Here is a 24,420-nt window from a genome sequence, read left to right on the forward strand (position 1 = left end):
TATGGGTTGCACAGAGTCGGACACGACTGAAGCGACTTAGCAGCAGCAGCAGCAGCAAGTATCCATCAACAGATGACTGAATGAAGAAGATGTGATTCAAGCACACACACACACATGATGGAATGAGATACTATGTTTAGTGAAATAAATTGGACAGAGAAAGACAAATACCACCACTTGTATGTCACCTGTATGTCACCACTTGTATATGGAATCTGAAAAATAAAACGAGTGAATATAACAAAACAGAAACAGACTCAGATACAGAGAAGAAACCCATGCACACCAGTGGGGAGAAAGAAGTGGGAGGGGCACGACGAGTGTGGGGAAAGAGGCACAAACTACAATATATTTTGAACTACTCTGTTGTACACCTGAAACTACAATTAGAAATATACTGAAATAGAACCAGTCAGATACCTCTTTATTATAAGGCTGTTGCTGTAACTTTCAAATGGAAAACATGTTTTAAGCACAGATTCCTACAAAAAGCTGCACCATCATCACATATTGTTAGAGAATCAGGAAACCAGAAGAGATCGAAGGCCGTGTAGTTCCCTTACTTTACGAAGGAGGAGATTAAAGCTGTGAGGAAAAAAAGTTACTTGCCCAGTGTCACACACCTCACCAACAGGAGCCAGGGCTAGGCTGTATCTGTTCTGATCCATTGCTCTCCTTACTAACTACCACATCATAAGCCTCTACTACATCACACCACTCATGGGTCCACGGCTAGAATGGAGGTAGAGAGCACTTATTTGTATTTTATGTTTAACAAATACTCTGAAACAATAGTTGGTGTAGTGATTTTTTTTTTTAACCATACTTTGCTTAATTTTATGAGCATCAAATATCCTTAAAATCCTAATGTGAGAGCTGGATCATAAAGAAAGCTGAGCACCGAAGAATTGATGCTTTCAAACTGTGGTGTTGGAGAAGACTCTTGAGAGTCCCTTGGACTGCAAGGAGATCAAACTAGTCAATCCTAAAGGAATCAACTCCATGGAGTCACAAAGAGTCAGACACGACTGAACAACTGAACAACAATAACAACAAAAATTCCTAATGGTGATTCTCACACCTGGCTGCAAAAAGACCTGGGCCAGGTCCTACCCCAAGCCAGCAGGATTCAGGCATTGGTTGTTGTTTTTTTTTTTTTTTAATCTTCTCCAAATGTTTATAATTGCAACCAATATTGAAAATCATTGCCCTAAAATAGTTTTATTTAATGTCCTTTTCTTTTTTCCAATCCTTTTGTGAACATTTCCCAACTTCTCTCTGATGCCCTCCTCTATGATTAACTAGAAGACATGAGAATGCACAGTCCTTATTTGGATTTCACTAATGACCAGTAAGAACTTCCTAAACGAGTGAAGTTCAATGCCAGAAACATTTAATTTACACTCAACACAAAAGACATTTCCACCTGCCTAGGACAATGTTCTCTTGGCAAAACTTTTGCTTTGCTAACCTTTGACTTGCTTCATTTTGTACTCCAAGGCTGAATGTGCCCATTACTCCAGGTATCTCTTGACTTCCAGCTTTTGCATTCCAGTCCTCTATAACGAAAAGGACAACATTCTTGGGTGTTAGTTCCAGAAGGTCTTGAACTTTCTTGAACTATGAACAATGGTTCATTGAACCGTTCAACTTCAGCTTCTTCAGCATTACTGGTTGAGGCACAGATTTGGATTACTGTGATATCGAATGGTTTGCCTTGGAAACGAACAGAGATCATTCTGTCATTTTTGAGACTGCATCCAAGTACTGCATTTCAGACTCCTGTTGACCCTGATGGCTACTCCATTTCCTCTAAGGGATTCTTGCCCAGAGTAGTAGATACATTGGTCATCTGAGTTAAATTCACCCATTCCAGTCCATCTTAGTTCACTGATTCCTAAAATGTCTATGTTCACTCTTGCCATCTCCTGTTTGACCACTTCCAGGTTGCTTTGATTCATGGACCTGACATTGCCAGGAGAAATATCAATAACCTCAGATATGCAGATGACACCACCCTTATGGCAGAAAGTGAAGAAGAACTCAAAAGCCTCTTGATGAAAGTGAAAGAGGAGAGTGAAAAAGTTGGCTTAAAACTCAACATTCAGAAAATGAAGATGATGGCATCCGGTCCCATCACTTCATGGGAAATAGATGGGGAAACAGTGGAAACAGTGTCAGACTTTATTTTGGGAGGGGGGGGCTCCAAAATCACTGCAGATGGTGACTTCAGCCATGAAATTAAAAGACGCTTACTCCTTGGAAGAAAAGTTATGACCAACCTAGACAGCATATTGAAAAGCAAAGACATTACTTTGCCAACAAAGGTCCATCTAGTCAAGGCTATGGTTTTTCCAGTGGTCATGTATGGCTGTGAGAGTTGGACTGTGAAGAAAGCTGAGCGCCAAAGAATTAATGCTTTTGAACTGTGGTGTTGGAGAAGACTCTTGAGAGTCCCTTGGACTGCAAGGAGATCCAACCAGTCCATTCTAAAGGAGATCAGACCTGGGTGTTCTTTGGAAGGACTGATGCTAAAGCTGAAACTCCAGTACTTCGGCCACCTCATGCGAAGAGTTGACTCATTGGAAAAGACTGTGATGCTGAGAGGGATTGGGGGCAGGAGGAGAAGGGGACGACAGAGGATGAGATGGCTGGATGGCATCACCGACTCTATGGACATGAGTGTGAGTAAACTCCGGGAGTTGGTGATGGACAGGGAGGCCTGGCGTGCTGCGATTCGTGGGGTTGCAAAGAGTCAGACATGACTGAGCAATTGAATTGAACTGACTGAACATTCCAGGTTCCTTTACAGCATCAGACTTTACTTCCATCACCAGTCACATCCACAACTGGGTGTTGTTTTTGCTTTGGCTCCATCCCTTCATTCTTTCTGGAGTTATTTCTCCACTGATCTCCAGTAGCATATTGGGCACCTACCAACCTGGGGAATTCATCTTTCAGTGTCCTATCTTTTTGCCTTTTCATACTGCAAGGAGATCAAACCAGTCCATCCTAAAGGAAATCAGTCCTGAATATTCAGTGGAAGGACTGATGCTGAAGCTGAAACTCCAGTACTTTGGCCACCTGATGTGAAGAACTGACTACTTTGAAAAGACCCTGATGCTGGTGAAGATTGAAGGCAGGAGGAGAGGAGACGACAGAGGATGAGATGGTTGGATGGCATCACCGACTCAATGGATGTGAGTTTGAGCAAGCTCCAGGAGCTGGTGATGGACAGGGAAGCCTGGCATGCTGCAGTCCATGGGGTCACAAAGAGTCAGACACGACTGAGCAACTGAACTGAACTGAGGACAACAGGTATTAGAGAATAGATTTCCATAGAACTGTATGATCAGCAAGAAACATGATCATTCGACCACAGCAACCAGGGACATTTTTACCTATGGTGCATGTCCTCCTTGTTCAAAGTCACCCAGGAGAAGTATTCTATATTTTCTTTCATTATGGGTGGCTGGTGGCTCAGTTGGTAAAGAATCCACCTGCAATGTGGGAAACCTGGCTTGATCCCTGGGTTGGGAGGATCCCCTGGAGAAGGGAAAGGCTACTACTCCAGTTTTCTTGCCTGAAGAATTCCACGGACATAGGAGCCTGGAAGTCTGCTGTCCAAGGGGTCTCAAAGAGTTGGACACAACTGAGCGACTTTCACTTTCATTTTTAGTCACACTGCGGAGAACATTATTTATTTAACCAATTTAATGTTTAACTGATGTCTTCCATGGAAATGAAGAACAATGAGTAGATTGGATTGCCTGTTTACATATCTTTTCTTTAGTTGTAGACTCACAAATTCAAAACCTAATCTTCTTTCCTTTAGGCTAATAATAATGTAACCTGTCATGATGGCCTACATTTTATAACCATTTATAGTTTCATTTCTCCTCTCTGAATATAATCAGAACACAGTGTAATAAAACAATTTACCTTTGCTTTAACATCATGTAAAAGTGAAAAATGCAATGAAGTCATCACTTTTAAGTATCGTTACCTTCATTCTCAAGTACTTTCCATTCTTTACCTTATTTTTCAACTTTAAGACATGAAATACAGTTACTGGGTCACAAATTATAATTATCTTGCCTTGTATCTGAAAACAAAGTGCAAACATAAAGGTTTCTTGCTTTGGTAATTTCTGTAATTTATTCATAGCATTGATGAGGCCCTGGGTATAATTCAAATGTACAGACAGTACCCACAATACCATAAACATAAGCTTTTCTCAGAGCAAGTTATTACTGAAGCACAAACTAGGATAAAGGAATTAATCATTAACTCTTCAGGCAGCCTTTACATTTTCTTTATGTAGTGTTTTCTATACTCACCTGTACTCGTCGTAATATTGTGCCATTTTTTACCAGCTAGTTAAGATTTCATTGTATAAACAGTAGCTGAATATATTCATGTCAAAGATAATCATGCCTTTAAAAGGTTTCTTTGTCAGGTATTCATTAAAGTGGGTTTCACATCAAAATGATAGCGCAAACATCTTACCCATTTGGCAGGTTTTTAAAATTTTTTAATTTTATTAGCACCGTATCAAATCCTCAGCCTATATTATATCTCCTTAACAGCACAGAAATCTGTTTTGTGAATGCACACAATTGGTGGGCATCCAAAGTGGAATAATCTGTGTATCATTTACAAATATGTGTTGGAGACCATAATAGCAATGATGCTGCTCATGAATGCATCAGAAATGCATAATTAGAAATATCTACTTGTACCAATGGTACACCTTATAAATGGTGCTTCCACTTTCTTAATAATTGGCCTTCAAAAATTCATTCTGTGATAAATTCTCTAAATAAAGACTTCTTCCCAGCTGATGTTTACCACTCCGGGTTGCCTGAAGCACTGGCATTTTGCTTCAAGACAGGAGGTAACAGGAATAAACAGAGCACCAGCTACATTTCCTCCGGATCAGATATGTGAATGTTGTGAACACTGTAACGGGTGGTGTGGGTGACACAGAGCTTCACAGAAGCGCCCACACGGAGAGCAGCCCGTCTTCAGAAAGCACAGGAGACACCGCTTTGTCTCATTCTAAAGCAACTCACAACCTTCTCCAGTTTTCCAGTGGAAGCTTTCTGACACAGTGTTTAATCTAAACCTGATGGGATATGACGAATTTTTAGGAGGTAATTTGATTTCTAGACAGCAGGCAGGAGAATAGAAAAGGACAACATCTGAGGTCACAGCTGTAACTATCTCTGAGTTCTCTGAAGGAGTAAAGTGACCAGGGACGGGGGAGCCTGACGGGCTGCCGTCTATAGGGTTGCACAGAGTCGGACACGACTGAAGTGACTTAGTAGCAGCAGCAGCAGACACTGATAGGGGCTTCCCTTGTGGCTCAGCTGGTAAAGAATCTGCCTGCAATGCAGGAGACCTGGCTTCCATCCCTGGGTTGGGAAGATCCCCTGGAGAAGGAAACAGCTACCCACTCAAGTATTCTGGCCTGGAGAATTCCATGGTCCATGGGGTCACAAAGAATCGGACACGACTGAGCGACTTTCACTTCACTTCACTTCAGAGACTGATAGGCACTAAATTAATGACAATGCAAAATTTCATTCTTACATTTCCTCTTAGGAGGGACCCATATTTGCCCTGGGGGCTTGGCAGCAGAGGGTCAGGGTAGGGGGAGTCATGAATCCCACCCCAGGCCTTTCTGTGGAGATACATGAGAAGACTGTTGTGGACTGCTGCCTAGGAAGCCCTGCGCACTGAGAAGACCTCCTGGGACTCTGATCGGCCTGACTATGAATGTGTCAGTCATGATTGTATACGCACTGCTCTAGCTGTTTGTGGGAAGACTTGCAGTGATTTTTAGCTTTGTTTGCTTTTGCTTTAGCTTTTCGCAAGGCAAAGGATACATCTAAGTGAGAGTTGGCTTTCAACACTGCAACCTGACATTTTTCCCAAATATTTACTGTCACTGCTTAAAACATTTCTGGGTGTATCTTTTAGAATTCCCCTCAACTCCAGTGGCACATCTTTTTCAATACAGTGAGTACTATCAATCTTCATCCTTTGAGGGAAGACTTTATTCTATTTTATTTATATGTATTTGTTTCTTATTGTGGAGAACATATATAACGTAAAACTTGTCATTTTAAAGTGCACAGCCTGATGGCATTTAGTGTGGTCACAATGTTTTGCACTTGTCACTACCAATCTCCCCAGAGGCTGGCAAATCAGTCTTGGTTGCCAGCATCCAAAATAAAGCAAACTTCCCTTTCCAGGAACCTCTCCTCTTTAATGGCTTTTGAGTGGGGAGCAGCCAGACCCCACTTTCAATAACAAGCTGAGCTTCCTTTGCTTTGCAGCGTGTTCCCACTAGCTATCTATTTCACACACGGCAGTGTATGTATGTCAACCCTAATCTCCCAGTTCATCCCGCTTAATGATACTTTTATGCAGCTCTTGTGAAGGAGGCAACATTGCCTTCTCACTTTGTTGAGATTTTTTTTTTTTACGCCAATATTTCATAAGATCCTGTCATTCTATGGCTCAAATGGTCAAGGATCTGCTTGCAATGCAAGAGGCATGGGTTTGATCCCTTGGTCAGAAAGATCCCCTGGAGAAGAGAATGGCTACCCACTCCAGTATTCTTGCCTGGAGCATACCACGGACAGAGGAGCATGGCAGGCTACAGTCCATGCAGTCGCAGAGTCACACTTGACGGAGTGACTTTCACTTTCACTAGGACTTCTTTAGTTAGCAGAAGAAGGAGGGAAAGAAAAGCAGGCCAGGAGCCCATAAATTGCAAGATGGAAAAGAAATGGGTAGAGCTGAATAATTAAATAAATGGCATAGTATTTTGAGTCTACAATTATTTAGGATTTTAGCTGAACTGCAATGATTGATGGGCTTCCCTGGTGACTCAGATGGTTAAGAATCTGCCTGCAATGCGGGAGATCCACGTTTGATTCCAGTGTCTGTAAGACCCCCTGGAGAAGGAAATGGCAACCCACTCCAGTATTCTTGCCTGGAAAAACCCATGAACAAAGGAGCCTGGTGGGCTACAGTCCATGTGTTTGCAAAAGAGTCGGACATGACAGTGACTAAACAACAATGGTGACGTATGTCGGCTAGACGTATTATGGAAATCATTTTGCAATATATACAAATATCAAATCATTATATTGTACGCCTAAAACTAATATAATATTTCCCTGGTAGCTCAGCTTGTAAAGAATCCACCTGCAATGCAGGAGACCCTGGTTCGATTCCTGGGTTGGGAAGATCTGCTGGAGAAGGGATGGGCTACCCACTCCAGTATTCTTGGGCTTCTCTAGTGGCTCAGCTGGTAAAGAATCTGCCTGCAATGCAGGAGACCTGGCTTCCATCCCTGGGTTGGGAATATCCGCTGGAGAAGGGAACAGCTTTCCACTCCAGTATTCTGTCCATGGAGAATTCCATGGACAGTGTAGACCATGGGGTCTTAAAGAGTCGGACACAACTGAGCGACTTTCACTTTCACTTTATGTCAATGATACTGAAAAAAAGAAAAATGAATAAATGTCGAAGTGAAACCAGTAGAAACAGAAAGCAAACAACAGAGAAAATAAATAAAACCAAAAGTTTATTCCTTTAAAAGACTTTGAAAGTCAGTAAGCCCCTAGCTAGATTAACCAAGACAAAAAGAGGAAAGAAGATAAACCATCAAGGAGATACAGCTATGGCTGCTACAGACGCAGAGAAGCTGATGAAGGGAGTTATGAGAGCTCCGCGGTGATAGTCAACCACATAGAGAGTTCCTGAGCAGATGCAGATCGTAACTAACCGAGAAGAAATAGAAAACTTGGATATACTTATGTCCGTCTTTTTTTTCATGTTTTATAATTTAAAACCTTCCTAAAAAGAAAACTCCAGGGCTAGATGGCTTCCCTGGTGGATTCTATGAACCTTTACACAAACTATTTCAGAAAATAGAGGAGATGAATATACTTTTCAATTAATTTATAAACCCAGGTGAACCCACCAACATATTTTAAGGACGATGAGCAAGTGGAGTTTTTCCCAGGAATATTAAAAAAACAAATCACTGCATTCACACAAGAAAAGAGGAGGGTAATCATATAATCATATCAATGGATGGAGAAAAAAACATTTGACAAAATGCAATATCTACTTGTGCATTTTTTTAAAAAAATCAGGAATAGCAACCTCTTAGAGGGAATTTACAGAAAATCTACAGTTAACATCATATTTTAAGGTATAGGACTGAATACTTTCCCCTAAGATCAAGAGCAAGGCAGGAATGCTCACTTACCACTTCACTTCAGCATAATAATGGAAATTCTATCTAGGGCAATCAGATCAGATCAGATCAGCCGCTCAGTCGTGTCCGACTCTTTGCGACCCAATGAATAGCAGCACGCCAGGCCTCCCTGTCCATCACCAACTCCCGGAGTTCACCCAGACTCACGTCCATCGAGTCAGTGATGCCATCCAGCCATCTCATCCTCTGTTGTCCCCTTCTCCTCTTGCCCCCAATCCCTCCCAGCATCAGAGTCTTTTCCAATGAGTCAACTCTTTGCATGAGGTGGCCAAAGTACTGGAGTTTCAGCTTTAGTATCATTCCTTCCAAAGAAATCCCAGGGCTGATCTCCTTCAGAATGGACTGGTTGGATCTCCTTGCAGTCCAAGGGACTCTCAAGAGTCTTCTCCAACACCACAGTTCAAAAGCATCAATTCTTCAGCGCTCAGTCTTCTTCACAGTCCAACTCTCACAGCCATACATGACCACTGGAAAAACCATAGCCTGGACTAGACGAACCTTTGTTGGCAAAGTAATATCTCTGCTTTTGAATATGGTATCTAGGTTGGTCATAACTTTCCTTCCAAGGAGTAAGAGTCTTTTAATTTCATGGCTGCAATCACCATCTGCAATGATTTTGGAGCCCCAAAAGATAAAGTCTGACACAGTTTCCACTGTTTCCCCATCTATTTCCCATGAAGTAATGGGACCGGATGCCATGATCTTCGTTTTCTGAATGTTGAGTTTTAAGCCAACTTTTTCACTCTCCACTTTCACTTTCATCAAGAGGCTTTTGAGTTCCTCTTCACTTTCCGCCATAAGGGTGGTGTCATCTGCATATCTGAGGTTATTGATATTTCTCCTGGCAATCTTGATTCCAGCTTGTGTTTCTTCCAGTCCAGCATTTCTCATGATGTACTCTGCATAGAAGTTAAATAAACAGGGTGACAATATACAGCCTTGACGAACTCCTTGTCCTATTTGGAACCAGCCTGTTGTTCCATGTCCAGTTCTAACTGTTGCTTCCTGACCTGCATACAATGGGCAGGAAAAATAAATGAATAAAGCCATAAAGATTAGAAAGATATTACACTGTCTTTTTTCACAGGAGACATAATTGTGTACATATAAAGTCTTAGAGAATCTACAAAAACTATTAAAACTAATAACTAAATTTAACAAAACTGTAGAATACAAGCTCAGTAAAGAAAACCTGGGGCTTCCCTAGTGGCCCAGTGGTTAAGTCTCCATCCCCCTAATGCGGGGGAGCCAGGTTCGGTCCCTGGTGAGGGAAGGAGATCCCACATGCCACAACTAAGAGTTTCCATGCCACAACTGAAAATGCCACATGCCGCAACTAAGCCCAGGCACAGCCAAGTGAACAAATGAATACCTCTCTGGATTCAGTGGACAAACAGATTCAAGGGATTAGATCTGATAGACAGAGTGCCTGACGAACTATGAATGGAGGTTTCTGACATTGTAGAGGAGGCAAGACCATCTGCAAGAAAAAGAAATGCAAAAAGGCAAAATGGTTGTCTGGGGAGGCCTTACAAATAGCTGAGAAAAGAAGAGAAGCAAAAGGCAAAGGAGAAAAGGAAAGATATACCCATCTGAATGCTGAGTTCCAAAGAAGAGCTAGGAGAGATAAGAAAGCCTTCCTCAGTGAGCAGTGTAAAGAAATAGAGGAAAACAATAGAATGGGAAAGACTAGAGATCTCTTCAAGAAACTTAGAGATGCCAAGGGAACATTTCATGCAAAGATGGGTATAATAAAGGACAGCAGCAGAAGATATTAAGAACAGGTGGCAAGAATACACAGAAGAACTATGTAAAAAATATCTTCATGACCCAGATAACCATGATGGTGTGATCACTCACCTAGAATGCAAAGTCAAGTGGCCCTTAGGAGGCATCATTACTAACAAAGCTAGCGGGGGTGATGGAATTCCAGTTGAGCTCTTTCAAATGCTAAAAGATGATGCCGTGAAAGTGCTACACTCAATATGCCAGCAAATTTGGAAAACTCAGCAGTGGCCACAGGACTGGAAAAGGTCAGTTTTCATTTCAATCCCAAAGAAAGGCAATGCCAAAGAACATTCAAACTACCACACAATTGCACTCATTTCACACGCTAGTAAAGTAATGCTCAAAATTCTCCAAGCCAGACTTCAACAGTATGGGAACCATGAACTTCCAGATCTTCAAGGTGGATTTACAAAAGGCAGAGGAACCAGAGATCAAACTGCCAACATCCGCTGGATCATAGAAAAAGCAAGAGAGTTCCAGAAAAACATCTACTTCTGCTTTATTGACTACACCAAAGCCTCTGACTGTGTAGATCACACCAAACTGTGGAAAATTCTTAAAGAGATGGGAATACCAGACCACCTGACCTGCCTTCTGAGAAATCTGTATACAGGTAAAGAGGTAACAGTAAGAACTGGACGTGGAACCACAGACTGGTTCCAAATTGGGAAAGGAGTATGTCAAGGCTGTATATTGTCACCCTGCTTATTTAACTTCTATGCAGAGAAATGCTGGGCTGGATGAAGCACAAGCTGGAATCAAGATTGCTGGGAGAAATATCAATAACCTCAGATATGCAGATGACACCACCCTTATGGCAGAAACTGAAGACGAACTAAAGAGCCTCTTGATAAAAATGAAAGAGGGGAATGAAAAAATTGGCTTAAAACTCAACATCCAGAAAACTAAGATCATGGCATCTGGTTCCATCAGTTCAGTTCAGTCACTCAGTCGTGTCCAACTCTTCGCAACCTCATGAATCACAGCACGCCAGGCCTCCCTGTCCATCGCCAACTCCCGGAGTTCACCCAAACTCATGTTCATCAAGTCAGTGATGCCATCCAGCCATCTCATCCTCTGTTGTCCCCTTCTCCTCCTGCCCCCAATCCCTCCCAGCATCAGGGTCTTTTCCAATGAGTCAATCACTTCATGGCAAATAAATATGGAAACAATGGAAACAGCAAGAGACTTTATTTTCTTGGGCTCCAAAATCACTGCAGATGGTGACTGCAGCCATGAAGTTAAAAGACGCTTGCTCCTTGGAAGAATAACTATGACGAACCTAGACAGCATATTAAAAAGCAGAGACATTACTTTGCCAACAAAGGTCTGTCTAGTCAAGGCTATGGTTTTTCCAGTAGTCATGTATGGATGTGAGAGTTGGACTATAAAGAAAGCTAAGCACTGAAGAATTGATGCTTTTGAACTGTGGTGTTGGAGAAGACTCTTGAGAGTCCCTTGGACAGCAAGGAGATCCAACCAGTCCATCCTAAAGGAAATCAGTCCTGAATATTCATTAGAAGGATGACGCTGAAGCTGAAACTCTAATAATTTGGCCACCTGATGTGAAGAACTGACTCATTGGAAAAGACCCTAATGCTGGGGAAGATTGAGGGCTGAAGGAGAAGGGGACGACAGAGGATGAGATGGTTGGATGGCATCACCGACTCGATAGACATGAGTTTGAGCAAGCTCCAGGAATTGATGATGGACAGGGAAGCCTGGTGTGCTGTAGTCCATGGGGTCACAAAGAGTCAGACAATGACTGAGTGACTGAACTGAACTGAACCTCTCTGGGGTAAAAAAAAAAAAGAAAACTGTTTTTTTTTTTTTTCTTGTCCCACAGGAGTCATTTTCTTTTAAAATTTTTATTAAATCTTTCCGAAAGTATAATTGACATACAATAAACTGCACATATTTAAATTTTACGAGTCAGTAAGTTTTGACATAGGTGGTTGGCTTGGATGGTGAAGAATCTGCCTGCAATGCAGGAGACCTGGGTTTGATCCCTGGGTTGGGGAGATCCCCTGAGGAGCATGGCAACCCACTCCAGTATTCTTGCTTGGAGAATCCCCATGGATGGAGGAGCCTGGCGGGCTACGGTCCATGGGGTCGCAAAGAGTCAGACATGACTGAGCGACTAAGCACACACAGCACATACACATGTGAAACCAAAATCAGGATAATGAATATGCCCATCACCCCTAAAAATTTCTATGTGCCCCTTTGTAATCGCTCTCTTCTCTGCATACTCCTCCATCTTCAGGCAGCCACCGGACTGCATTCTGTCAGTACAGATGTTGGCATTTCTTAAAATCTTACATAAATGGACTGACATATGTCAGACTTTTTCTCTGATTTCGTTCACATAGCATAATTATGTTGAGATACACCCTGTTGTAACCATTTGCATATCTACCTTGGGAAAAACTCTGTTGAAGTTCTTTGTCCATTTTGTACTCAGATCACTTGTCTTGTTTGTTGTTGAGTTATTAGACCTTCTCTATATATCCTGTATATTAACCCCTTCTTGCATATATGATTAGAACCATTTCTGCCATTCTGCAGGCTGCCTTTCTACTCTGTTCAGTGTCCTCTGGTGCACAAAAGTTTCTAATTTTGAAGAAGTTCATTTCGTCTTTCATTTACTGCCTGTGCCTTTGGTGACGCACTGCCAAATTCAATGACATTTCTGTCCTGTCTTCTCAGAGTTTTATAGTTTCAACCCTTACGTTCCTGTCTTTGCTTTCTCAGTTCATTCTTGCTTATGCTGTTAGGTGAGGGTCTGTCAGCTACAAATTGTCACTTGCCATGGGCACTTGCCGTCTACCTTTACAAGGATTCGATTATGTGCTGCTGCAGCCGCTGATCCTCATCACCTGCTGAAGGGCGTTCAGGGTGGAGACCATGAATGAGGACCTCTGTGCTCTGAAAACAGGTCTTCAGATAGGTATTTTCAGGAAAGAGATGAGTTCTTATGCTTCCCAGGTGGTTCTAGGTTTGAAGTCCAAGGCAAGAATTTCCCACTTCCCTGAATAAAACATTTCACTCCCGTACTTTAAGGTTGTGACTGTTTTTTAGGTCAATACCCTCTACATCTTTGGAGCAGTTTTCTCAGAACTATCTGAAGTGCTGTCTCCTGGGCTGCAGTCCTCATGTTCCACTAAATAAAATTTAACTCACAATTCTCACATTGAGCGTTTTTCTAAGTCAACAGGCCCAACTTTATTCCTTTGCATCTGAACATCCAGTTTTCTCTGCATCATTTTTCCTTGAAATGTTTGTTGGCCACTTTCCCTGCAAACTGACTCAGAAGGACTCAGGGCTGAAGATAGTGGAGGGCAGTTTATTACTGTTTTTTAGGTCGATACCCTCTACATCTTTGGAGCAGTTTTCTCAGAACCCTGAAGGCAGTCTCCTGGGCTGCAGTCTCCACTAAATAAAATTTAACTTAGCCAAGGAACAGGCCCAACTTTATTCCTTTGCATCTGAACATCCAGTTTTCTCTGCATCATTTGTTGAAAACCTTATATACAAACTTAATAGTGGAGGGCAGTTTATTACACGCTCAAGGCCCTCCTCTTAGCCATCCCCAAATTCCTTAAACCTAGCCTGGAAAGTATTAAAGGGAGATTCAATCAGGTTGCAGCCATGATTCATAATCAGAAGGGTCAGCTGGTTATACACTGTGGCCTACACCAATGGGTGCCATCAAGATTACAGAGGTGATTGACCACATAGGGGATTATTACATTCTTTTTGGGGATGTGAAATCTTGGTATGGAATCTGGTGTTTATCAGTCCAGGAGGCCAGTTCGGCCACGGGTATGTTACCCCCAGGGTTACCAGGCACATAGTCCAAAGCTCACTGAAAGTGCAAGATGGACTTTCCTTCTTTTTCAAGATGGAATCAGCTTGGTCTGTTCCTTTCCTCCCTCAGAAAAAGACTCCTTTCCCCATTGAATGATCTTTGCAGTTTGTCAGAAACAGAGGTGTTGTCTCCTGGGTTGTGTCCTCATTTTGGGACTTAAACCACAGGCTTTCTTTCTTTTTTTTTTTTAATGTCAAATGGAATCTTTCTGAATGCTGGTGAATGCATGGAACATAATACAAACAGGTATGGTACTGGAGTTTATCTTTCAAATCCCAAACTGAAAAAAATACCAATTGAAAAATAGAAATATTTAATTACTAAAAATTTTTTTTCTCTATCATAATTCTTCTGCTCCCTGGACTATGAAGCCGGGAGGTGGGCCTCATCTGTGCCACTCCCTGGATGTCAAGGTCAGGCCTCAGATATAACTGCTGGATGGGTGGTTGAGAACTCAACCTGAGCTCCTGCTGCTGGGAGCCGTATGGAACCTGATTCAGTTTTCTAACAGAAAACGGCTGTTCACAAGCATAAACCACGATCTTTTAACTGAGATCACACTGGTCTCAGGACTTAATGAAGTTCAGGTTCTCGATGTCTCGTCACAGAAAGAATTCAGTGAGAGACAGAGTGATAGGTAAGAAGTGAATTTACTTAGAGAGAAGCGTACTCTACAGATAGAATGTAGGTCACTTCAGAAAGCGAAAGTGGCACCAGGGTATGGGGTTGTCAGTTTTTTGTTGCTGCTGTTGTTGTTGTTCAGCTGCTAAGTTGTATCTGACTCTTTCCAACCCCATTGACCACAGCAAGCCAGGCTCCTCTGTCCTCCACTACCTCCTGGAATTCGCTCAGATTCATGTCCACTGAGTCAGTGATGCTACCAACATTTGTCTCTCTCTTGAGTACGATATTGAGCAGTGAGCAGCCAGACCTTAGTTCAGTAACACCTCTACTAGTCACCACCCATTCCTTTGTTCCCTTTGCAGCAAAACTCAGAATCACCCACACTCACGGTCCCCAGTACCTCTCCTCACATCCTTCTTTAACCCACTCACTGGGGTTTCTGTCCCAACCTCTCCGCTCTTGCTGCCCTGTCAAGCCCACAATAACTGATGTGGCTAAATCTGATCTCGATTCTCCTCCTCCCCCTCCACTAGGCAGTGCTGGACACAGCAGGGAACCCCCCTCCCTCATGCCCTCTCTTCACTGGCTTCTAAAACATCTAAGACTCTAGCACCAGTTCCAATGTGCAGGGTTTTTTCCCCCCTACACCAACAAGCAATTCTCAGACACCAGTTCAGTGCGCTACCATTAAGTCAGTTCTGACACCATCTGCCTGCAGACAGCATCAGATCTCCCAGATGAGGCTCAGTCCTACAAGGCTGCCCTCCTCCCCCACTTTAGACGCCAATCGCAAGTCCAGGGTGTTATGTATGATTCTGACCGACCGGCTAGAAGACTGGAGGTTCCCATGGCCCCCTTCTTGGATGTGATTAACTTGTAGAGTGGCTCACAGAACTCAGAGAAACATTTTACTCTCTAGATCATTGGTTCATTACAAAGGATATACCTCAGGAGCAGCCAGAGGGAAGAGATGCGTAGGGCAAAGCATTTCGGAGGGAGGACGAACTTCCACGCTGTCTCTGAGCATGCTACTCTCCCCGGATCTCCCTGGGTTTATCCACCTGGATGTTCTCTGAACCCTTTCTGGATTTTTACTGGAAGTTTAATTACATAGGCACGGGTGATTACATTTATTGGCCATGGTGACTGATCCAAACTCTAGCCTTATTCCTCCTCCCTTGACGTCAGGGGACTTGATGCTTAAAGTTCCAGTTCTCTCTTCGCGTGGCCACCAGCCACCACCCTTAGGTGCTTTCCAAAATCCACTTCATTAACGTAACAAAGACAAGTTCCAAGGGCTTTAGGAGCTCTGTGCCAGAAAAGGGGACAGAGACTAAATATACATTTCTTTTTGTAAATCACAGTATCACAGCTTCCAGCTCTGGGCTGTCCATCTCCACCTCCACTTCCTGGGCTGACTCTTTCTCTCCCTGGCTGTTTCCGGTGAAGGGAAAGGATCCAGTGCCAGTGCCCCTCTCTTTCCACACCTACCCGTTTGTTGCCATTCAGGCCATGGCACAAAAGACCACCCGTTTGCCCATAGCTCTTGAGTTTAGCTGTCTGCACCCCAGACATCTTCCCAGCACTCCAGGCCACCTGGACTCCTGCCTCTTCCACATCTCCACCAGATGCCTTGTGGGCAGATCAGCCCTAACAGGTCCAACAGTGATCTCCTCCAGAGATCAGACCCAAAACCCGGAGTCAGCTTCCCCTGCTCTCTTCCTCCTACGGCCCCACATCTGAACTTCTGAGACATTCTCTTGGCTTTGACTTCAAAATCTGTCTGGAACCTGACCATGCCCACCACCTCCACTGCTATCACCCTGGTCCAAGCCTAGGTGACCAACACAGCATCTTAATTGGGCCCCCTGCTGCTGTGACAGCCAAGGAGAGCCTTTTGAAATTCGAGTTCTATTGTGTCCCTCCTCTGCTCAGACCCCTGCCATAACCCCCATTTCACTCAGAGTCCTTACAAACGGCCACCACTTGGCCCCACCAGCCCCACCAGCAACTCTTACTGTCCCCGCCTCAATCTCCACTGCAGCCACCTGGCTGCCTCACTGCTCCTGGGACACCCAGGAACACGCCCACCTCCACGTCTCTGCACCAGCTGCTCTCGATCTGGAACATTCTTCCTCCAGAAAATTCCTCAATGAGGCCTGCCCCAATTGCCAAGTTGGATCGTGCACCCTGTCATCTCCTTGCTGTGCCAGGATCTTCCCTTGCATGGGAGATCTTTAGTTTTGACGCAGGATCTAGCTCCCCAGGGATGGAACCCGGGTCCCCTTCATTGGGAGTGCGGAGTCTTAGCCACTGGGAAGTCCCTCGCTCTCCTTATTCCTATCACTTTTAACACTTTTGAAAGAAACTGACTACAGTTACTGTCTACCGCCCTCTGCTGGAACCTGGGCGCCTGGACAAGACTCTGCACCTGATTTTTGTTCCCTGGTTGAACTCCAGCCCGGAGAACAGTAAAAGGCCTGCAGTAGGCACCCAGTAAATATTTGTTGCATGAATGAATGAATGAGATGATATTGCTTCCTCTGTTCACTGTGAGGTGTAGACACGAAGGCTGAAACGCGCTCCCAGCCTGAAAGGAGCTCCCAGGCTTGCCAGAAGGCAGAGCCAAGACAACAGTGGAGACAAGCTGAGCCCGACGCTGGACAAGTCACCCCGTTGCGCTGGAGAAACCGCTGGAGAAACCGCTGGAGATGGGAGTTTCGCTACTAGCAACTACGACCCTTCTGTGACAGGAGGGGAAAGCAGTTGTCCATGAAGGCTGCAAGAAATCGCTCCAGAGGCGTATGGAATTATTATTAAAGTTGCGATTGACAGCTGGTGGGTGGGGCTGAGTTGCCTACCACATCCGCCTGTGGGGCCCCCAAGGTTTGCTTTCTCCTGCTGACTTCTCTCATCCTCCACACTGCGGGCTCCCACGCAGGATTTGTTCTGATAACATCCTGTGTAAACAACAGCCCTCCTTGGCCTCCATCCCAATTAACAGGCAGGCAGCTGAAAGTAACCCCCACACCTGCCGTTCAGGAAGTGCAGCCCAGAGGACTCAGGTCCGCAGCGGATGGGGACACAGGCAGGCAGTTCCTGGAGGGCGCTTCACGGGTGCGGGCATGGGCTCCTCGTGAAAGCCCTCCATGCGGCTTCTCTCCTCCTCATCCCACGGGCCAAGCTGGTGACCCTTCCCCACGTCCTCCAGCCTCTCAGCCTGCACACTGCCCCCACTCCCACCCTGGCAGAGGCCTCCTACCAGCCCCCAGCCTCAGGGTAGGTCATCCGGATCTCACACACTCCTCACCCCGCAGCTCAGCGCTCAGAGACCCTGGTCCCTAGTTCTGACTCCTCCCTCTTCTCCTGGCTGATCTGAGGTAAGCCCAAGCCCTTCTGTGGACCTCCCTTTCTCTCCTGTGACGTGGACATGAGCTGAGATTACCTCGGCAGTCTGTTAGTGCCTGGTCTCCGCGTGGCAAACCTAGAACTGATTGGACAGTTTGATCATTCTGCTCCATCAGCTGCGCTTCCAGTCTAAGCTCCTCTGCCACATTTTGAGCCACCCCTGACTTGGCCCTCCCTGCCGCCCAAGATGGGCACACACACGCATCCTCCCCACACTCAGCCCAGGTCCCACCACTGCCTGCAAGCTATCTCTCTCCCTTCGACCAGGCCTGGCCCCTCCCAGAACACTCACCCCTCCTTTCTTCCTCCCCAAACACCAACCGTCTTTGTCCCTTCAGGGTTCCCCTCATGCCCTGCTTCCTCCAGAAGGCCCTCTGCTCTGGGCTCAGCCTGAGCTCTCCTTTCTCCCTATTAGACTCAGGCCCATCCCCCCATATCTAGATCACTGTCGATGACAGCATAAACCCTCCACTTACGTCAACTAGTGATGTGCCTGCAGCTTTCAGAAGTTTGCCAGTGGAGGGGTGGGGCCCGCACAGAGGGAAGGAAAAAAAAAAGAAGTTTGCCAGTAAGGCGGAGCAGTGTCCTGACCAGAACAGAGGCTGTGTGATCTTGAGGCAATTAGTCAACGTCTCTGAGTCTCAGTTTAGTTGTCAAGAAAAACTAGAATAACATGGGCTTTGGGGGACGTTAGGAGAATTAGATGAGACTATATATGAAGTACCCAGTACAGTTTCTGGAACCCATAATAAATGGAAATTAATGTTCTAGCGACCATTGAAAGGGGCTTCTTAGCTGTGTCACAAAAAACTATATTCCAAGTGTTTTTCCTGGGCTGTGCTAACAGATTCTTTGGATAAAAAAAATATTCCAGCATCTACAAAACTGCCTCTTTTTATGATAATTCCAACTATACAAGGATGTCATAGAGAGAGCACAGCCCCCACCTCCGCCCATCGTCACACTCTACTGAGCCTGAATCTAGCCTCGGAAACTTTCTCGGCACAGTTTTAGAAGCAGCCGCTAACACATCAGAATGGGCACACGTTGAAAGAAAGTTGGTTGATCATTGTCTTAGGTGTCTGGGAAGTGACATCCTCGGGATTTTCTGAGAAGTAAGAGCATCTTGGTTATTCATGCTGAGTCCAATAGTTTATGCTAACAAGATTAGTCATGTGGGCCCTGAGATACCTCAAGGTGAGGGAAAGACCAACCCTGTGATTAGGCTTTGAGCCTTGTGTGATTAAGGGGCCATGTGCAGCAAGTTCAGCCTTGACTCGGGTTTGGCTGTGACTCAGTCAGCTGTGCCTACGTAATGAAATCTCAGTAAAAACTTACTGCGTGGTGAACACACTGATGTGCCAGGAGGGTGGCTCAGCCCGGGGGAGCAGAGGCTTCACATGTGAGGCCCTCCCAGACCTGACCCTACATGTGTCTTCATTTGGCTGAATTGTACCACTGAAAACAAAACTATATTGATAAATCTAGTACTTTCTTGAATTCTGTGGGCCATTCTAGTGAGCTTTTGACCCTGAGGTGGTCATGAGAGCTCCTGAATTTGCAGCTGGTTGGTCAGAAGCACAAGTGGCCTGGTAGCCCCAGAGCCTATGGCTGGTGTCTGAAGAAGGGGGAGTCTCATGGAAGAGGTGCCCTCAGCCTGTGAGGCCTGTGCTGAGTCCAAGTGGTTAGTGCCAGGACTGCATCACACTTCAATCAACCAAAGGCAGATCCTGTGGGCCTGGTGTGGGCCAAGCTACAGCCAGACCATGGACCTACAGTGGAGTCAGAGGAAGACGAGGGGGAGTCCCATTGTCCTGCCCAGAGGTGCTCAAGTACAAAATCCACCCTCAGTCACAATGCTCCACGTGCAGAGTGGGTACCAGGCCTGAGCCTACAGGAGAAGCCTGCATGTCTGACTCTCTTTGCCCAGGTTCTTAATGGTCCCAGGGACCACCCCAGCCCACAGGGGACGAGGGTAGTCAATACTTCAGCTCCTGACCTCCCAATGGACCATCCTTGGCAGTGATCCCATTGCTCACAAAATCCTATCTGATGTGGGCTTTCTCTGCTTCCCAATCTTGGTTTGCCTCATCCCTCTCTCCTGCTTCCCTTTGGGGTCACCTCCCAAATAAAATCCCTGCAGAGTCTATTTCCAGGACCACACACATCACAGCTGGGGGCAACTCTGCAGCGCCGTGCTTGGGAACATGTCAGGGCAGCCCAAAGCCTGGCCCAACCTCCATGCCATGAGAGTCTGGATGGACAGAGAATGGCAGTGTGGCCTTCCTGGGGACAAGACAGTCCTGGGCATGGGGAGCAGGGCTCCCAGAGCCAAGAGGGGAGTTCTGGAGACCCATGGAGCAGCTGTAGAGAGAGCCACAAACACAGTGGGAGCGGTCTCAGCCCCTTCTGGTGGACATGGGGGCTGGACAGTCAGTCCCTGGGGGGTGGCTGGGGAAGGACACAGGGACAAGCAGGCCCTGCATCCTGGCCCCCACCCCTGGCAGGCTGCTTTGTCCTGGGGCCCATTGGGTTGGGCGCCACCCCAGGCTTGAGTTTTGACCTGCTGACCTAATGTCCTGGGACCCTTGCTTGACCCGTCTGCAGGACACTGTCCAGCCCAGGTCAGTACAGACCACACTCTGCCCGAAGGTGCTATTACCTGAAAACTGGGCTGGCCTCTTGATGGGTGTCAAACCAATAGGTAAAACCAAACCAAAGACTGGGAGAAGGAAGGATGGAAGGATTTTTTTACTTGCAGCAAATTAGGAGAATGCTGGGGATCTTTTCCAAAGCAGTGTCTTCCTAACAGCAAAATCGAGGAAGTTTTAAGCTAAGGGTCCTGGCATATTCATGGAGGGGCTCGAGCAGAGGATAATTCAGCATAGAATTGGGGCAAAGGTCAACAGAGTCCAAGCTTTAGTTGATTTAAGTCAGGAGGGTCAACACCATCATTCCATCCTCCAGCTGGATGGGGGCTTTGCTGGGAGCCGGCATATTGCATATTGAGTGCATATTGCATATTGAGTGCAGCACTTTCCACAGCATCATCTTTCAGGATCTGGAATAGCTCAACTGGAGTTCTATCACTGCCGGTAGCCAGCGTGAGGAACTCCGCCCATGACAAAGGTCATGAGGAAGGAGGCTTGGCATACGCAAAGGCGGGATCAAGCCTCAGGAATCCCCCTGGAAATTCTCGAGCATCTACCCCCAAAACCAGAGTCTGCCTACTTTCTGCTTTGTGCTTTCACCTACACCTCTGACTTTACGGGGGGCTGTCCCCCACTACCTCTCTCTGAAAAAAAAAAGAGTTAGCTTACAGTTCCAGTTAATAATTCCTGGGTGTGACAGTGTTTAACCTACAAACTCCTTTGGAAGTCCTCTAGCCTGCCTGAATAGGTTTTTCCAGCCACACGTGATTGTTCAGAGCCTCCCAACTGTGAGAGGCATGAGATGTTCTAAACTGTCTAAATACAGATTCCTTTGAGCAGTTAAAAGATTGATTAGAAATTGTATTGGTGAAGGGATTTTCACTTGTTGGGCCAATGTTTGCTGCTAAGTTTCCATATCCCTTACCTGCTGTGTCCCTGGCAGTGTATTGATTAATATAATTGGTGTAAGTAGTAGCTTTAATGTTTGTAACCTGGGACCCTTGAGTTAATTCTTTTTCTTGTTATAGCCCACCACACCTTTGCTCTGTAGGAATGCAACTTTATCTAATGCTTTTTGGAGGCTGGCGCCTGACTTTAGAATAATCACCTTTAGAGAAAAAGGCCTCCGAGCCAGAAGATGATGCAAATCACCTAAACTTTTGCATATGATAAGTTTGCAGGAAGAAAGCCTGGCATACTGCATGACTCTACCCCTTCCCCCATTATCCTCTATGCATAACTTAAGGTATAAAAACTACTTTGGAAAATAAAGTGCGGGGCCTTGTTCACCGAAACTTGGTCTTACCATGTCGTTCTTTCTCTTATCTTCTGGCTGAATTATTCAGCCTCTTTTCTCCACTGAATTTCCTCACTGAGCTATCCTTATTTCAGCCTCTTTTCTCCACTGAATTTCCTCACTGAGCTATCCTCATTCTATTACTCTTTATATCCTTAATTAACGTTTAATTAAGCAATTGTTTCCTGATCTTTGCCTACGCCGTCTCTCCTTCGAATACCCTGGATCAGCCGGGGCTGGACTCCGGCAGGGCTTTGATTCCCCACAAAAATATATCATTATGTATAGTCAAAGAGTCGGACACGACTGAGCGACTGAACTGAACTGAACTGAACTGAATCCTAAAGGAAATCAACCCTGAATATCCACTGGAAGGACTAATGCTGAAGCTGAAGCTCCAATACTTTGGCCACCTGATGCAAAGAGCCGACTCATTGGAAAAGACTCTGATGCTGGGAAAGATTGAGGGGAGGAGGACAACAGAGGATAAGATGGTTGGATGGCATCATCAACTCAATGGATATGAATTTGAGCAAACTCCAGGAGATAGTGAAGGACAGGAAGCCTAACGTGCTGCAGTCCATAGGATTGCAAATAGCCAGACATGACTTAGCGACTGAACAACAAAATTAGTCCCTAAGGAGGAACTAGGACACTGCTTTATCTTTGCATTATTGTTTGACTACCTTTTCTCTGTTCCTGCATTCCTTTGTTGCCTTAAGAGAGTTGATTACTAGGATCAGTTCCAGGTCAAGCATCGTGGCCAGGCTTAGATTCCAAAATGGCTTCTCTTACGTCAAGAAAGCCATGCCTTGTTCTTTCTCCCAGGACCCCCTAACTTACCTGCTTACAGTGCTTTCCGAGGGGTGGGGGCCGGCCCCACCCTGTCCACGTCAGTCAGCGTGCAGGGTGCTCTCCCCTCGCTCTCCTCTTAAGGGCACCTCATTCCAACTCACAGAGCAAGTGTGCCAGGAGAGGTCCTGACTCTCCCCACCCCAGAGGGGAAGACCGCCAGGTGAAGAGGCCCTGGAGAGTGAGGCCTGGGTCGGGGCCTGTCCAGCATTCGCGGCAGACTCAGGCCCAGGTAAAGTTCCAGCACGGGTTTTAGCGCTTGAGAGGGTGTAAGTGAGGGGACAGCTCTGTATGCCCCCGAGGGGGCTGTGGAGTGGGAGTCTCCCCAGACCCTGCCTCCCCAGCTGGCCTGGGGGCTCTTGTTCTCTGAGTGTGGGCACTCCCAGGGAGGGTGGGCAACCCAGCAAACACCTCGAGGCCTCAGTCTCTACGCTCACTGTGAGAAATCCAAGTTGCTGCGCAGGCGACCTGCAGTCTTTCTTCTTACACGGCCCAGACGGTCGCTCCTCCATCTACATCTGCCCTGTCTCCTGTCTCAGGCTCCCTTTCCAGCTTGCCCCCTGTGCACTGTCTTGGCCTTGCTTTCCTTCTGGACTTTACGGCACGAAATGAGCGCAGCCTTCCACTGAGACACTTCCAATAGTAAGGGGAGGGAGGAGGGGCTCTGTGGTGTTTCAGCTCTAAAGAGGCCCCTCATCCTGTGACAGAGTTAATGCAAAACAATAACAAACAAACAAAAAAATCCATGATACACAAAATATAAAAATTTCCATTAAAGACAGGATCAATATTACTGATTTTCCTTTTTGCCTCAGCAACAATATGATTTGGCACTAATCTTGTCTTTATTTAACACTTCAATATTTTTTTAGTTCATCTTGGAAATTTGACCTTAATTTTTATTATTTTTAACATTGCGTTAAAATAATACATTTCTTGATTCCTGAGTTTTGGAGTACCGTTTTAAATTTTGCACCCAAGGCAACTCCCCATTGCCTCACCCTAGTGCCAGCCCTGCCCCCAAACTAACATGGACCTTCCGATGAAAGGGGCTCTAGACCAAGCCATTCCCTGCCATGTTTTGTGTAAGAGGGATAACAAATCAACCTGAACCATGAACAATTAAGACAGTTTTGGGAGAGGAGATCAGAGAGAGAGAGAGAGAGAGAGAGAGAAAGTCACCGAGGGAAGTGGAGCAGATGCAAATATTAAAGAGAAGAGCAAGGACTGGGGCCAAGCCTATGACTTCAGAAGCTCATGCAAAGGACTCCTGGCCCGCGGTACAGCCTTGCCCTGATCTGAAGGCTTTCCCTTCAGACTGGTAATACTTGTAATCAGCCAGACACAATAACAGGAACATTTGTTGTTCTTGTTGTTTAGTCACCAAGTCATGTCCGACTCCTTGCAACACCATGGACTGTAGCCCACCAGGCTCTTCTGTCAATGGGATTTTCCAGGCAAGAATACTGGAGTGGCTTGCCATTTCCTACACCAGGGGATCTTTCCAACCCAGGGATCGAACCCTCATCTTCTGCAATGGCAGGCATAGTGAGTAATTTAATAGCTTCCAAAAACAAGCCCCCTGTTTATCTTGGATGCCCTAAGGAATGGAAATGATCTCCATGGG

This window comes from Bos mutus, chromosome 2 (genome assembly GCF_027580195.1).
Source record: "Bos mutus isolate GX-2022 chromosome 2, NWIPB_WYAK_1.1, whole genome shotgun sequence".
Taxonomy (NCBI): Eukaryota; Metazoa; Chordata; class Mammalia; order Artiodactyla; family Bovidae; genus Bos; species Bos mutus.